The 15,457-nt window shown below is 45.6% G+C and overlaps 1 protein-coding gene and 1 long non-coding RNA gene across 2 annotated transcripts in view; one reads left to right on the top strand and one right to left on the bottom strand.

The window, feature by feature from the left end:
* Window positions 1-15,457, top strand: part of DLG3 (discs large MAGUK scaffold protein 3) — a 490,171-nt gene that overhangs the window by 192,487 nt on the left and 282,227 nt on the right. The gene's annotated exons all lie outside the window — the stretch shown is intronic.
* LOC117360747 overlaps window positions 1-15,457 on the bottom strand; it is a 76,426-nt gene that overhangs the window by 1,082 nt on the left and 59,887 nt on the right. The gene's annotated exons all lie outside the window — the stretch shown is intronic.

Raw genomic sequence — 15,457 nt, 5'->3', positions numbered from 1 at the left:
TACCCCAAGGAGTTTTAGGGCGGGCTGTATCGAGTACATGGTGCTGTTTATTTCTAATTCTGTTATGGTTGTGGTTTTGTCCTTTTCTAGTAGTAGAAATTTTGTTTTCTCTGTGTTCAGCTTTAGTTTGTGGTCTTTCATTCATTTTTCCACTGATTCTAGTGTTTTTTGCAGTTTTTCTAAGCTGGACTCAAGGGAGGCTATAAAGAGGTTGAAAAGCGTTGGTGATAGTGAGGACCCTTGGGGAACACCGCAGGGGTTGGACCAGGAGTCTGATTTATGATCATTTGTCTTGACTCTGTAAGATCTTGATTCTAGGAATCATTGGAATCAGGTGTGTACTGTGCCTGAGATCCCTATGGCTCCCAGTATTTGTAATAGTATGGTGTAATCTACCAGGTCAAATGCTGCGGAGAGGTTGAGTTGAATGATCAGTATTCTTCTGCCTTTGCTTAGGTGCTGTCAGGCTGTGTCTAGAAGAGTTCCTAGTAGTGTCTCCATGCTATGGTTGATTCTGAACCCGGATTGTGAGGGGTGAAGTAGGTAACATAGTAGATGATGGCAGATAAAGACCCGAATGGTCCATCCAGTCTGCCCAACCTGATTCAATTTAAAATTTTTTAATTTTTTCTTCTTAGCTATTTCTGGGCAAGAATCCAAAGCTCTACCTGGTACTGTGCTTGGGTTCCAACTGCCGAAATCTCCGTTAAAACCTACTCTAGCACATCTACACCCTCCCAGCCATTGAAGCCCTCCCCAGCCCATCCTCCACAAACGGCCATATACAGACACAGACCGTGCAAGTCTGCCTAGAACTGGCCTTGTAGTCTTCCAAGTAGTTTGCGATTCTAAGTTATTCAGAGTAGTAAAGACGCAGGAGGATTGAGAAGATCTGCAATGTGACATAAACACGCTCGAGAAAAGGGCCGCAACATGGCAAATGAGGTTCAAAGTGGATAAGTGTAAGGTGATGCATGTCAGTAACAAAAATCTTATACATGAATACAGGATGTCTGGGGCGGTATTTGGAGAGACCCCCCCCCCGGAAAGAGACTTGGGAGTACTGGTCGACAAGTTGATTAAGCCATCCGTGCAATGCGCGGCAGTGGCGAAAAGGGCGAACAGAATGCCAGGAATGATTAAGGGGATCACGAACAGATCGGAGAAAGTTATCATGCAGCTGTACTGGGCTATGGTACGCCCTCACCTGGAATACTGCGTCCAGCACTGGTCACCGTACATGAAGAAGGACAGTACTACTCGAAAGGGTCCAGAGAAGAGCAACTAAAATGGTTTAGGGGCTGGAGAAGTTGCCATACAGCAAGAGATTAGAGAAACTGGGCCTCTTCTCCCTTGAAAAGAGAAGACTGAAAGGGGACATGATCAAAACATTCAAGATACTGAAGGGAATAGACTTAGTATATAAAGACAGGTTGTTCACCCTCTCCAAGGTAGGAAGAACGAGAGGGCACTCTCTGAAGTTAAAAGGGGATAGGACCTATAGATGATCCAAGATGGCCGCGGTCGCGGTTTACTGAGCAACCGTCCGTAAAAGATTTTTCCTAAAAATTCTCATTTTGACGTTGTTTCATCAACTACATACCTCAGTATGCTGAAGAGGAGAGGAAAGAGCGTCGTTGGAACCTCACAACGCTCCAGAGCAGCTGCCCTCAGCAATATTGAAGATTTACTGAGGCGGATGCAAGGCGCCTCAGTATCGTCGGGGACGTTTTTGCCCGAGACGCTTCCAGGGAATGGAGTGGAGGCGTCTTTGTGGGCTTTCGAGACCACTCTTAGTCCCGACGTTTGAGCACCTCCCCTTAATCCTCGGGCCACCAGCTCCCCGGGGATTGAGAGGCAGCCGGAAATCGACTTGCGGTCTCCCCCGGAGGTTGCCAGGGATGGTGTGGCAGATACCGATTCAGGCTCCCAGGGTTTCCATCAGAGCCTGAATATGGATGAGGATGGAGCAATATCGGGAACAGTTCTGACCCAGGACAGAGGAAGAGAAGGGGAACCTTTGGTTGGTGAGCAGAACCTTGCAGCATTAGACTTGCAATCTTTTAACATAGTAAAGCCCCAAGAAGTAACTTTGGACGCTTTGTGGGATCTAGTTGCAAATTTAACTAGAACAGTGAATATTAATCATCTTCTATAATCAACTATGCAACATAGTTGGCAAAAGCAGTGTGCCTGACTTTATGACGCAGGACCTAAGACAGCTTGAACAGTGGTCATCAACTTGGCAGCTGGGCTTCAATGCTAAAAAATGTAAAGTAATGCACCTAGGCAAAAAAAATCCACACAGAACTTACACACTAAATGGTGAAACCTTGTCCAGGACCACGGTGGAACGTGACTTAGGAGTGATCATTAGCGACGATATGAAGGCTGCCAATCAAGTAGAGAAGGCATCGTCCAAGGCAAGACAAATGATGGGCTGTATCCGTAGGGGTTTTGTCAGCAGAAAACCTGAAGTCATAATGCCGCTGTACAGATCCATGGTAAGACCTCATCTCGAGTATTGTGTTCAATTCTGGAGACCACACTACCGAAAAGATGTGTTGAGAATTGAGTCGGTTCAGAGAATGGCTACCAGGATGGTTTTGGGGCTCAGGGAACTCACGTATGAAGAAAGGTTAAAAAAACTGCGGATGTACTCACTGGAGGAGCGAAGAGAGAGAGGGGACATGATTGAGACCTTTAAGTATATTACTGGGCGTATAGAGGTGAAAGATGATATCTTCAGTCTTACAGGGCCCTCAGTAACCAGAGGACACTCGCTGAAAATCAGGGGAGGGAAATTTCAGGGTGATGCGAGGAAGTACTTCTTCACTGAAAGGGTGGTAGATCATTGGAACGAGCTGCCTCAGAGGGTGATTGAGGCCAGCAGCGTGTTAGAGTTCAAGAGAAAATGGGATATTCATGTGGGATCTCTAGGAGAGTAAGAATCAGGGAGTGGGTCATTGGTATGGGCAGACTCGATGGGCTATAGCCCTTTTCTGCCGTCAATTTCTATGTTTCTATGTTTCTATGTTTCAAATTGAAGGAAAGATAAAAATGCATGAGAAGGAAATTGTCCAAATAAAACAGGACCTTGGTGAATCCAAAATAAATATTCAGAATATTAAAGATGAACTCAAATCTTCCAAACTAATTCAAGAGACATTAATGAAGGATAATATTAACCTGAGAAGGAAGATAGAAACATTTGAGAATTTCTCTAGGGGTAACAATCTTAGATTGATTAATTTTCCTCGAATAACAACAGTTACCTCTCGAGAAATGTTAAAATGTTACCTGCTGGAGATCTTAGAAGTACCTGAAGATTCAATGCCGCCATTTACGCAGGTCTATTACTTGCCAAATAAAAATCAGAATCAACAACAGGAAAGAAACCAAGGTCCAATCGATGTATCAGCTTTACTTGAGATATCTGATATGGAAAGTGTTATACTAGCAACATTAATAGTGACTTTAGCTCTCACGTTGGACAAAAATTGGCTTTTGAGACTTTTCTTTTAAAACAAAGAGAAAAAGTTTTTGGATTTAAAAATACAAATGTTTCCGGATTTGGCAAGAGATACACAAAAGCGCAGGAAAGAATTTATTTTATTAAAACCTGGAGTTTTAGCTCTTGGGGCAACTTTCTATCTTCGCCACCCATGCAAGTGTATAATACAGTTTAATTCCCAGAAATATGTTTTCTTTGAGCCATATCAACTGACGGCTTTCCTCTCTTTATCTCACCTAGAGAAGGATAAGAAATGAGGGCTTAAAATGTATTAGACGCCTGATCAGTTAATCGTGTTCCATGTTTCTTATGTTAATTTTATTTCTTCTATTATTCCGTTTGTGGACTTGAGTCGATTAAGCAGTATTTACTTTACTTTATTGTATATTTAGGGGGGAAAATTTTTTCTTTGTTTTAAATCGCTTTCTGTACAAGTTTAAACTTGAATTGTAAAATTTGAAACTTATAAATAATTAAAAAAAGGGGATAGATTCCGTACAAACGCAAGGAAGTTCTTCTTCACCCAGAGAGTGGTGGAAAACTGGAACGCTCTTCCGGAGGCTTTTAAAGGGGAAACACCCTCCAGGGATTCAAGAGGAAGTTAGACAAGTTCCTGCTGAACCAGAACATACGCAGGTAGGGCTGGTCTCAGTTAGGGCACTGGTCTTTGACCTATGGGCCGCCACGTGAGTGGACTGCTGGGCACGATGGACCACTGGTCTAACCCAGCAGCGGCAATTCTTATGTTCTTAGGCCTTCTGCTAGTTTGACGTAGTGGTGTACCAAGGGGGGGCGGGGGGGGGGGGTCGGTCCACCCAGGGTGCACGGCTTGGGGGGGTGCACAGCCAGTCAGGTCCCGGTCCTCTTGCCCTTCCTTTCCCCCAGCCACGCCACTACAATCCTACCTCCCCCCTGCCGACAAGCAGTCTTTCCGACGTCAATTCTGACATTGGAGAGGATGTTCCGGGCCAGCCACACAGTGATTGGCTGGCCCGGAACGTAATCTCCGACGTCAGAATTGACATCGGAAAGACTTCTTGTCGGCAGGGGGGAGGTAAGATTGCAGGCGCGGACTAGGGGAAAGGAAGGGGAGACGCGTTATTTATTTATTTTTTTTCCGTGGCAGGATGTAGGCAGGCAAGCTGGCTGGCTTTAGCGCGGCAGGGAGGGAGGGTGATAGGTAGACAGGCAGGCTGACTTTAGGGGTGGCCAAAATCTGGAAGTTAGTGGGGGGACATAAGAAGGAGGCACTGGGGGCACTAAGGACATGGGAAGGAGGCACTGAGGGCATTATGGACACAGGACGGAGGCACTAAGGACACAGGACGGGGGCACTGGGAGCACTATGGACACAAAACAGAGGCACTGGGGGCACCATGGACACAGGAGGGAGGCACTGGGGGCACCATGGACACGGGACGGAGGCACTGGGGGCACCATGGACACAGGACGGAGGCACTGGGGGAACTATGGACATGGGAAGGAGGCACTGGGGGCACTAAGGACACAGGACGGGGGCAATGGTGGCACTATGGACACAGGACGGAGGCACTGGGGGCACTAAGGACATGGGAAGGAAGGAGGGAGGGAATAGAAAGGGACAATTGTTGGGCCTGAGTGCAGAAAGAAAGAAATGAAAGAAAGGATACACAGTCAATTAATAGATGTCCCCTTTTGATGAAAAAAATAAATGGTCACGTTACCTCTGACTTACTTTCTCTGCAGCAGAGTCGGCAGCCATGCTGAGGTGCAGGAAGGTCCCGCGCTGACTCTTCTGCTGGCTCTGATCCGGAAGAAGTAAGTTACGTTGGAGGGGGTGGACCCGGCAGACGCAGTCATTGAGGGACTTTGCCACAACTCCCTGCGTCTGCCGGATCCATAACTTACTTACTTAACTTACTTCTTCTGGAACAGAGTCAGCAGACGAGTCATCGTGGGACCTTCCAGCATGCGGTTGCTGAGTCCGCTCCAGAGCAAGTATGTCGGAGTGGGGTGGACTGGAAGCCGCCAGCTACAATCATCGTGGGATCTTGCTGCATGAAGGGAAAGAAAGGAGCAGGATTGCTGGAATGGAAGAGTGGTGGAGGGAATAAAAGGGGGCAGGGTGGTATGGAAGGGTGGTGCTGATAGAATTGATGTATGGAGAAAGGAGAGAGACATAAAGGGGAAGGATATTGGAGGGAGAGAAAGGGGGCAGATGCTGATTGAAGAGGGGTGGATGGCATGAGAAAGGGCAGACATTGGATGGTAGTGTGGAGCCTATGCTGGATGGAAGTACAGATGGGAGAGATAAGGGAGCAAATGCAGGAAGGAAATGGGAGGAGAGAAAGAGGGGAGCAGACGCTGGATGGAAGTGGACAGAGAGAGGAGAAGGTACTAGATGGAAGGGTTGGAGAAAGAGGGTACATGATGGAAGGAGGGGATAAATAAAAGGAGGGCACATGATGGGGAGAAAAGGATTGAGTTAGGGAAACACTGGAGGGGTGAGGGAAAGAGGTGACAAGCTTTAGGTAGACAGTAAAAAAGGACATTGATGAGAAGGTAGTAAGAACGTAATCTAGACAGATGCAGAAAATAAATTGAAAAGGAAAATGAGTGAAAAAAGGGAAAGGGATTGCAGAGGAGAGGTGTGGGAGAGGGAAGGAGAGGAGAGAGATGCCAGACCAATGGGGGTGAAAGAAGAGATGGAAGGGGGAGGCATACAGTTTCTGGAAGGGGCATAGGAGAGAAGATGCCATATAGGGGAAGAGAGATGGCAGACAGTGGATGGAAGGAAGAGAGTTACAAGAAGATGAGGAAAGCAGAAACCACAGAAGACAAAGGTAGAAAAAAATTTTCTATTTATTTATTGCTTTAGGAGACATGTGTCACTGTTTCTGTGGTGCACTGTATGCAGAGTCCAGCTTCTTACTGGTTCAATTTAACCTTTGTCTATGTATTTCTATTTTATCCCCCCTTTTACAAAACTGTGGAGCGTTTTTTAGTGCCAGACGTGGTGGTAGCAGCTCTGATGCTCAGAATTCTATGAGCATCGGAGCTGTTACCACCATGGCTAAAATTCACACTACAGTTTTGTAAAAGGGGGAGGGATTAGTTTGTGATGACATATTCCATACTAGGCGAAGGTGTTTTCTGTGTTCTGTGTGTTCGAAAGACATGGTTTTTTGTTAGGATTGACTGCAGGATTGATCTGTACTAGTCTGGCTTATTTAGTTTTACAATGGGTGTATTGATGCTGTACTGCTCACTGCAGTATGTAAGATGCTGCCTTTTCCTAGGTACTCATGTGTGACATGTGGCTTGTTACTAAAAATCATGTTTTTCGTACAGATGGGGGGGTGTCAAAAAATGATGGGCCCCGGGTGTCACATATGCTAGGTACACCACTGGTTTGATGTATATGGATTTTGAGGCAGTGGGTCTGTAGTTGGAGGGGAGATCTATTGCTCCTTTTGGGTCTTTCATAATTGGGGTGATTATGATCTTGCCAAGATCCTGTGGGAATTGACCTTCTGCGAGAGTAGTTTGAACCCATTGCTTAAGGTGTGTTCTGAATTTGGAGTAGGTGGATTTTATCAGGTACTTGGAACATTTCTTTTAAGAAGTTATCCAAATCGATTTTAAACCCTGCTATGCTAACTACTTTCACCACATTTTCTGGCAGCGAATACTAGAGTTTAATTACATGCTGAGTGAAGAAAGCACAGTTACTTACCATAACAGGTGTTATCCAGGGACAGCAGGCAGCTATTCTTACATATGGGTGACGTCATCGACGGAGCAAAGGATGCGGACGCCTCACTTGCTTGAAGAAACTCAAAGTTTCGAGTCGCCCACACTGCGCATGTGCGAGTGCCTTCCCGCCCAGTGCAGGGTGCGTCTCCTCAGTTCAGATAGCTAGCAGAGGAGGTGGGTGGGTTGTGAGAATACCTGCCTGCTGTCCCTGGATAACACCTGTTACGGTAAGTAACTGTACTTTATCCCAGGACAAGCAGGCATGTATTCTCACATATGGGTGACCTCCAATCTAACCAGAATGGGATGGTGGGAGTGTTGTCAATTTAGGAGAATAAATTTTGTAATACTGTTTGGCCAAACTGTCCATCCCGTCTGGAGAAAGTATCCAGACAATAGTGAGAAGTGAAGGTATGAACCGAGGACCAAGTAGCAGCCTTATAAATGTCCTCAATAGGTATAGATCTGAAGAAAGCTACTGAAGCTGCCATAGCTCTGACTTTATGGGCTGTGACTTTATTGTGAAGGGGTAATACAGCCTGGGCATAGCAGAAAGAGATACAAGCCGCCATCCAATTGGAGATGGTACGCTTAGAAATAGGATGTCCCAACTTATTTGGGTCAAAAGAAACAAAAAGTTGAGGAGCAGTTCTGTGTGGTTTGGTGTATTCCAAGTAGAAGGCCAAAGCATGTTTACAGTCCAGAGTATGAAGAGCTGATTCTCCAGGATGAGAATGAGGCTTTGGAAAAAACACTGGAAGTACGATGGATTGGTTGACATGAAATTCTGAGACCACTTTAGGTAGGAATTTAGGATGAGTACGAAGAACCACTTTGTCATGATGGAACACCGTGAATGGTGGGTCAGCAGCTAAAGCTTGCAGCTCACTGACTCGTCGAGCAGAAGTGAGGGCAATGAGAAACACCACTTTACAAGTGAGATACTTCAGATGAGCCTTATCAATTGGTTCAAATGGAGGCTTTATGAGTTGAATACGGACAACATTGAGGTCGCAAACCACAGGAGGCAGGTTTAGATGAGGTTTGACATTGAAATGTCCTTACATGAATCTGGAAACCACCAGATGAGCAGAGAGGGGTTTCTCTTCAATAGGCTGATGGCGAACGACACAAAACTATTTAGTGGAGCTCGGACTAAAGAGGACTGCGAAGAATTGCAAAGGGACTTGAACAAACTAGGGGAATGGGTGACGAAATGACAGATGAAGTTCAACGTTGAGAAATGTAAAGTACTACATGTGGGAAGCAGAAACCCGAGGTACAGCTATACGATGGGAGGGATGTTATTGAAGAAGAGTACCCAAGAAAGGGACTTGGGGGTAATGGTGGACATGACAATGAAGCCGACGGCACAGTGTGCAGCGGCCGCAAAGAGAGCGAATAGAATGCTAGGTATAATCAAGAAGGGTAGTACTACCAGAACGAAAGAAGTTATCCTGCCGTTGTATCGGGTGATGGTGTATCCGCATCTGGAGTACTGCGTCCAATATTGGTCGCAGTACCTTAAGAAGGATATGGCGTTACTCGAGAGGGTTCAGAGGAGAACGACACGTCTGATAAAAGGTATGGAAAACTTTTCATATGCTAAGAGACTGGAGAAACTGGGACTCTTATCCCTGGAGAAGAGGAGTCTTAGAGGGGATATGATAGAGACTTACAAGATCATGAAGGGCATAGAGAGAGTAGAGAGGGACAGATTCTTCAAACTTTCGAAAAATAAGAGAACAAGAGGGCATTTGGAAAAGTTGAAAGGGGACAGATTCAGAATGAATGCTAGGAAGTTTTTCTTTACCCAACGTGTGGTGGACACCTGGAATGCACTTCCAGAGGGCATAATAGGGCAGAGTACGGTACTGGGGTTCAAGAAAAGATTGGACAATTTCCTGCTGGAAAAAGGGATACAGGGGTATAGATAGAGGATTACTGCACAGGTCCTGGACCTGTTGGGCCGCCGCATGAGCAGACTGCTGGGCACGATGGACCTCAGGTCTGACCCGGTGGAGGCATTGCTTATGTTCTTATGTTCTTATAGCCGCAATTGCACTGAGATGGACTCGTATAGATGTAGACTTGAGGCCAGAATTGGATAAGTAATGTAATGTAATTTATTTCTTATATAAGTGCAAAAGATAGTCCAAAACAGAAGATAAGGAGGAATGCTGAGGCTCTTTATGATGAGAAAAACACCAAGTAGAAAATCTAGTCCATTTTTGGTGATAGCATTGTCTAGTGGTGAGCTTTCTAGAAGCCTCTAAAATGTCTCTTACAGATTGAGAAAACTGAAGAGGGGTTATGTTGAGAGGTACCAAGCTGCAGGTTGGGATGAAGCAGAGATCCTTGACTCTGTGTAAGCAGAGAAGGAAAAACTGGTAGAAGGTATGGCTCCCTGCTGCTGAGTTGAAGTAGAAGGGAGTACCAAGGTTGTCTCGGCCACCAAGGAGCAATCAGAATCATGGTGGCATGATCGTTCTTCAACTTGACCAGAGTCTTGAGAATGAGAGGGAATGGAGGGAATGCATACAAGAAGAGATTTGTCTATTCCAGAAGAAAAGCATCTGCCTCGAGGCGATGAGGAGTATATCCTGGAGCAGAACTGAGGCAGTTTGTAGTTATGGGGAGCCGCAAAGAGGTCTAGCTGAGGCATTCCCCACTGTGAAAAAATGTGATGAAGAGGCGAAGAAAGGAGTGTCCATTCGTGAGGTTGCAGTAGACGACTCAAGTTGTCTGTGAAGCAATTCTTTGCCCCTTGAATGTAGACAGCTTTGAGGAAGGTGTTGTGGTGGATTGCCCAGTCCCAAACCTCCTGAGCTTCTTGACAAAGGGAGGCAGATCCTGTCCCTCCCTGTTTGTTGACATAATACATGGCAACTTGGTTGTCCATCTGAATAAGGACTACTTGGTCGTGAAGCAGATGTTGAAAAGCTTTGAGGATCGCTCTGAGTTCCAACTGATTGATATGACACTGACGATCCGTACTGGTCCAGAGGCCTTGGTATGGAGACCATCAAGATGAGCGCCCCAAGCGTAGGTCGAAGAGTCTGTTGTGAGAACCTTCTGATGAGGAGGCGTTTGAAAAAGCAAACCTCTGGAAAGATTGGAAGAGAGCATCCACCAACAGAGAGACTGAGGAATTCTGTGGTGAAGTCTGGCAAATGGAGTCACGTGTACTGTGGAGGCCATGTGACCTAGGAGTACCATTATGTGTCTCACTGAGATGGAAGATCGGGAAGACACTGTATGACAGAGTTGAAGTATAGCTTTCAGACATTGCTGTGTTAGGAATTCTCTGAGTTGGACAGTGTCTAGAACAGCTCCAATGAATTGTAGAGTCTGTGAGGGTTGAAGCTGAGATTTGGGAAAATTGATCTCGAATCCCAAACTTTGTAGAAACCAGGCAGTCTGTTGGGTCGCTACAATAACCCCTTGAGACGTGGAATCCTTGATGAGCCAGTCATTGAGGTAGGGAAACACCTGAAGACCATGATTCCTTAGAGCTGCTACTACCACTACCAGGTACTTGGTGAACACTCTGGGAGACGAGGCCAGGCTGAATGGTAGTACTCTGTATTGATAATGCAGATTCCCCACCCGAAATCTGAGGCCGGATGAATGGGAATATGAGTGTAGGCCTCCTTGAGATCCGGAGAGCATAACCAGTCGTTCTGCTCGAGAAGGGGATAAAGGGATGCCAGGGACAACATTCGAAACTTTTCTTTGACTAGAAATTTGTTCAGAGCCCTGAGATCCAAAATGAGTCGCAGATCGCCCGTCTTCTGCGGAACATGGAAGTAACGGGGTAAAAACCCGTTTTGCTGCTCCAAGAGAACTGGTTCGATGGCATGGAGACAAAGCAGAGCTTGAGCTTCCTGAAGAAGGAGGGCGGTCTGGGATGGATTGGAAGGATACTCTCTTGGAGGAAGCTCTGGTGGAACCTGAGTGAAATGAAGAGAGTATCCTTCTCTGAGGATGGTAAGCACCCAGAGGTCGGAGGTAATTGACGTCCATCGGTCATAAAAATGATGGAGATGACCTCCTATAGGGGGAAAATGAGGCAGAGTCATAACGGTTTTAAACAGTCAAAAAGGCTGAGAAGCCTTAGGTGCAGCAGAAGGTTGGGGGCTTTGGTGCTTCTGAGGTTGCTGTTTCTTAAGAGGAGGGTGAGTGTATGGAGCCGGCTTTGGAACATAATGCCGTTGATAGATAAGAGCAGGGCGTGCAGGCTTGGCAGGAGCTGGCTTTGGCTTAGGTCTGACAATCGAAGCAAAAGATTTTTCATGGTCAGACAATTTCTTGGTGGCTGCCTCGATAGATTCATCAAAGAGGTCATTGCCCTCACAAGGAATGTTAGCTAAGCGGTCATGAAGATTAGGGTCTATGTCAATGGTACGAAGCCAGCAAGACGACGCATAGCCACAGAGCAAGCAGCTGCTCGAGCAGTCAACTCGAATGCATCATAAGATGACTGGAGGAGATGCAACCGGAGTTGAGACAAAGAAGCAATAACCTCTTGAAATTCAAAGTGCATTTGAGTATCCAGATAATGCAAGAACTTCGGCAATAAAGAAATAAGAAATTCAAAATAAGTGATGAATTGAAAATTATAATTGAGGACTGTAGAGGACATCATAGCATTTTGATTGATGCGACGTCCGAATTTGTCCATAGTTTTCCCTTCCCTTCCAGGAGGAACGGTGGCACAAACCTTGGAAGGATGGGACCTCTTTAAGGAGGATTCGACAAGGAGGGATTGATGAGATAACTGAGTTGTCAAATCCTTAGCGATGCACAGTTTTATACCTAGAGTCCAATTTGCCTGGAACAGCTGGTATGGAAAAAGGTGTTTCCATGCATCGACCAAAAGTCTGATTCAAAAGCTTATGAAGTGGAAGCTTAAGAGACTCTGCCGGAGGTTGAGGAAGATGCATGACTTCTAGATACTCCTTAGAGTATTTTGAGCCAGTATCTAATTGAAAATCCAAGTTCACAGCCATCTGACGAAGGAAAGACGAGAAAGATAGCTGATCTGCCAATGCTTTGCCTCGAGAAAGACTCGAGGACATCAAGGCAGCCTGAGTCGAAGATGAAGCTTCGGCATCAAAGGAACCTGGTGACTTGGACGAGGCAATCGAAACCGGAATATCCTCGAGGTCCGGCATCGGAGATCTCGAACGAGGTGTCGGTGGTCTGGTCGAGGTTGGAGTAGATCGAGGCTTAGAGGAAGATGGTTTGTCTTGAGAAGAACTATGCCTGGAAGGATGCCTCGAGGAAGGCCTTGAACGTCAGTGAGAACTGTCTGGAACCAGATCTAGAGGATCGAGGAGACTTCGCCTCGGAGACGAGAGCAGCCCATGCCATCAGATGAATAGTACTAGAGGCTGTAGATCGAAACTCCAGAGGCTTGGTGGAGGAACCTCGATGCACTCCCAAAGACTCTGCTCCTTGTATAGAGTGTGAGGATTCCCGTTGAGGCACTCGCAAAGAATCTGCTCCTTGCTTCACGTGCTTGGATGCCAGACCAGACACTCGCAGAGACTCTGCTCCCTGCAAAGAGTGTGTAAGTTCAGACTGGGGCAAAGGAAGCGGCTCGACCTTGCGGGAGTCTGCTGAATGCCCAGGCTGGATAAGAGGAAGTAGTTTGGGTCCCATGTTAGTAAGGAACTGAATAAACTGCTTCTCTAACATGGTCTGGAAAGAAGCCGGCAAGGATGGATCCGCGTCTGAAACCGGACCACCTGCTTTGGCTGGAGGTTCCTTCGAGGTAGTGTGAGTGTGCTTCGACCTGGGAGTCTTAGACACTTTAATCACCACCGGTGGAACCAACTGCTGAGCTATCTGACCTGAGGAAACAGGGGGAAGATACAGCAGATGCGTCGAAGCAAGAGCCGCTGCAAACGACGAAGGTCTGATGAGGCTCGAGGTGGAAGCAGTAGGCGCAGAAGGGGCCTCGGCAGGAGTCGAGGCCGAAGACGCCTTCGAAGTCAAGAGATCAGTAGAAGACTCCATCTCGAAAAGCTTGTCCACCAAAATAAAACGATGCTTGAAAGCACGAGACTGAAGTGTTTGGCAAGGTAGGCACGACCTAGGATGATATTTCGGCCCAAGGCACTTGAGGCAGCATCCGTGAGGGTCAGTAAGAGAGATCGCACGCTGACACTTGCTACATCTCTTGAAGCCCATGGCAGGCCGGGACATAGAAGGAAAAATAGCCACCGCAAGATTGAAGCCCTTGGGCTGCGGATGAGCGGCCTGTCCCGAAAAACGAACAGAAGAAGAAATAAATTTTTTTTTTAAACTAAAAATAAAAGAAATAAAATAAGAACAGCGATTCGTGAGGAAAAAAATACAAACCGCAGTTCAGAGAAGGCACAAAGGAATGAAGTTAAACGCAGAGAGTCAAAGAGGGACTTCTCGGCTCCGCGGAAAACTGAGAACTGAGGAGACGAGCCCTGCGCTGGGTGGGAAGGCACTCGCGCATGCGCAGTGCGGGTGACTCAAAACTTCGAGTTTCTTCAAGCAAGTCTGCTTGTGAGGCGTCCGCATCTGGGCTCCATCGATGACATCACCCATATGTGAGAATACCTCCTGCTTGTCCTGGGATAAATATTTTTTCCTGTTTGTTTTAAATCTAGCACTAAGTAGCTTCATTGCATGCCCCCTAGTACTAGAATTTTTGGAAAGAGTAAACAAGTGATTCACACCTACCTATTTCATTCCACACAATATTTTACAAACCTCTATCATGTCTCCCCTGAGCCATCTCTTCTCAAGGCTGAAGAACTCTAGCCACTTTAGCCTTTCCTCATAGGGAAGTCATCCCATCCCTTTTAGAATTTTCATCATCCTTCTCTAATCCAATTATTCTATATTTGAGATGCAGTGACCAGAATTGCCCAGCTCTTTCTTGGTTCATATCCTACTTTAACGACCGCAGCTCTAAAGTCCACGTAAAGAACGAAACTTCTCAACCTATATCTCTAACATACGGTGTTCCACAAGGTTCGATTCTCTCCCCACTTCTATTTAACATCTTCCTGTCTCCTCTACTTACTTTAGCACAATCTATTGGATTTACAATTTTTGCATACGCTGATGATATACAACTCCTTCACCCAATCAACACTACAAACATCTGAGACATAAACGATAAATTAGACAGCATATATAATTGGCTTTTCTTAAATAAACTCTCCCTTAATATCGATAAATCTCGTACTATCCTAATTCCAACTAAAAACTGTGCCCCCTTACCGGGACAACTTTCCATTAATTCCACTCCAATTAAAATAGAATCAAAAATAAAACTGTTAGGCGTCATCATTGATAAAGACCTCACTTACCATGACCATATCAGTTCAATTGCAAAAATCTGTTTTTTCAAACTTCGCATTATTCGGTCACTACTCTCAATCTTAGAGACCGAGTCAATCATTGCTTAGTCATTTCTCACCTCACCTAGATTATTGCAACTCTCTTCTCAACGGTCTCCCCCAAAAAGAAATCAGACGCCTACAATTAATACAAAACACAGCAATAAAACTCATTCACAAAAAAGGCAAATTTGAGCATGTTATCCCTCTTCTCAAAGAGGCCCATTGGCTCCCCGTTACCCACCGTATCACTTATAAAATTGTACTACTCTCTTTCAAAATAAAACACTCTCACCAACCCTTATTTCTCGACTAACTTCTTATTCCCCAATGTTCCCCACGCATTCTAAGGTCAACCGACCAAAAACTCCTCTTCATTCCCTCCATAAAAGACTTTTATTACACCCGGAAAACAAATTTCGCGGTAACTGCTCCAACTTTATGGAACTCTTTACCACAGCAACTCCTTGACGAACAACATTTAGACAAATTTAAGATAAGCCTAAAGACTTTTTTATTTCGTGATGCCTTTGGCTACGTTTAGACTCACCTTTAACTCTCCCTCTTTGTTTCTTCTCTTATTTTCTTTCTCTCTTTTTTTTTTCTCTCTTTCTATCCTCTCTCTCTTTTCCTTTTCTAATTACAACCAACCGCTTTGATAAAGCGACCTATCCATATGTTCTTTCCCCTTTCCTACTGTCTCCATTTCTTCTTCAACATGTAACTTTTCCCTTCCCTTCCCTTTTACCCTCACTTTCAAGTCTGTCCAGTCCATGTTATTTATGTTCACCTATTTATTTTTAATGCCAACATTTTTATC

The sequence above is a fragment of the Geotrypetes seraphini genome, chromosome 5, assembly GCF_902459505.1.
Source record: "Geotrypetes seraphini chromosome 5, aGeoSer1.1, whole genome shotgun sequence".
NCBI classification, from domain to species: domain Eukaryota; kingdom Metazoa; phylum Chordata; class Amphibia; order Gymnophiona; family Dermophiidae; genus Geotrypetes; species Geotrypetes seraphini.
The sequence above is the reverse complement of the archived record's forward strand: the minus strand, read 5'-3'. Positions and strand labels throughout refer to the sequence as shown.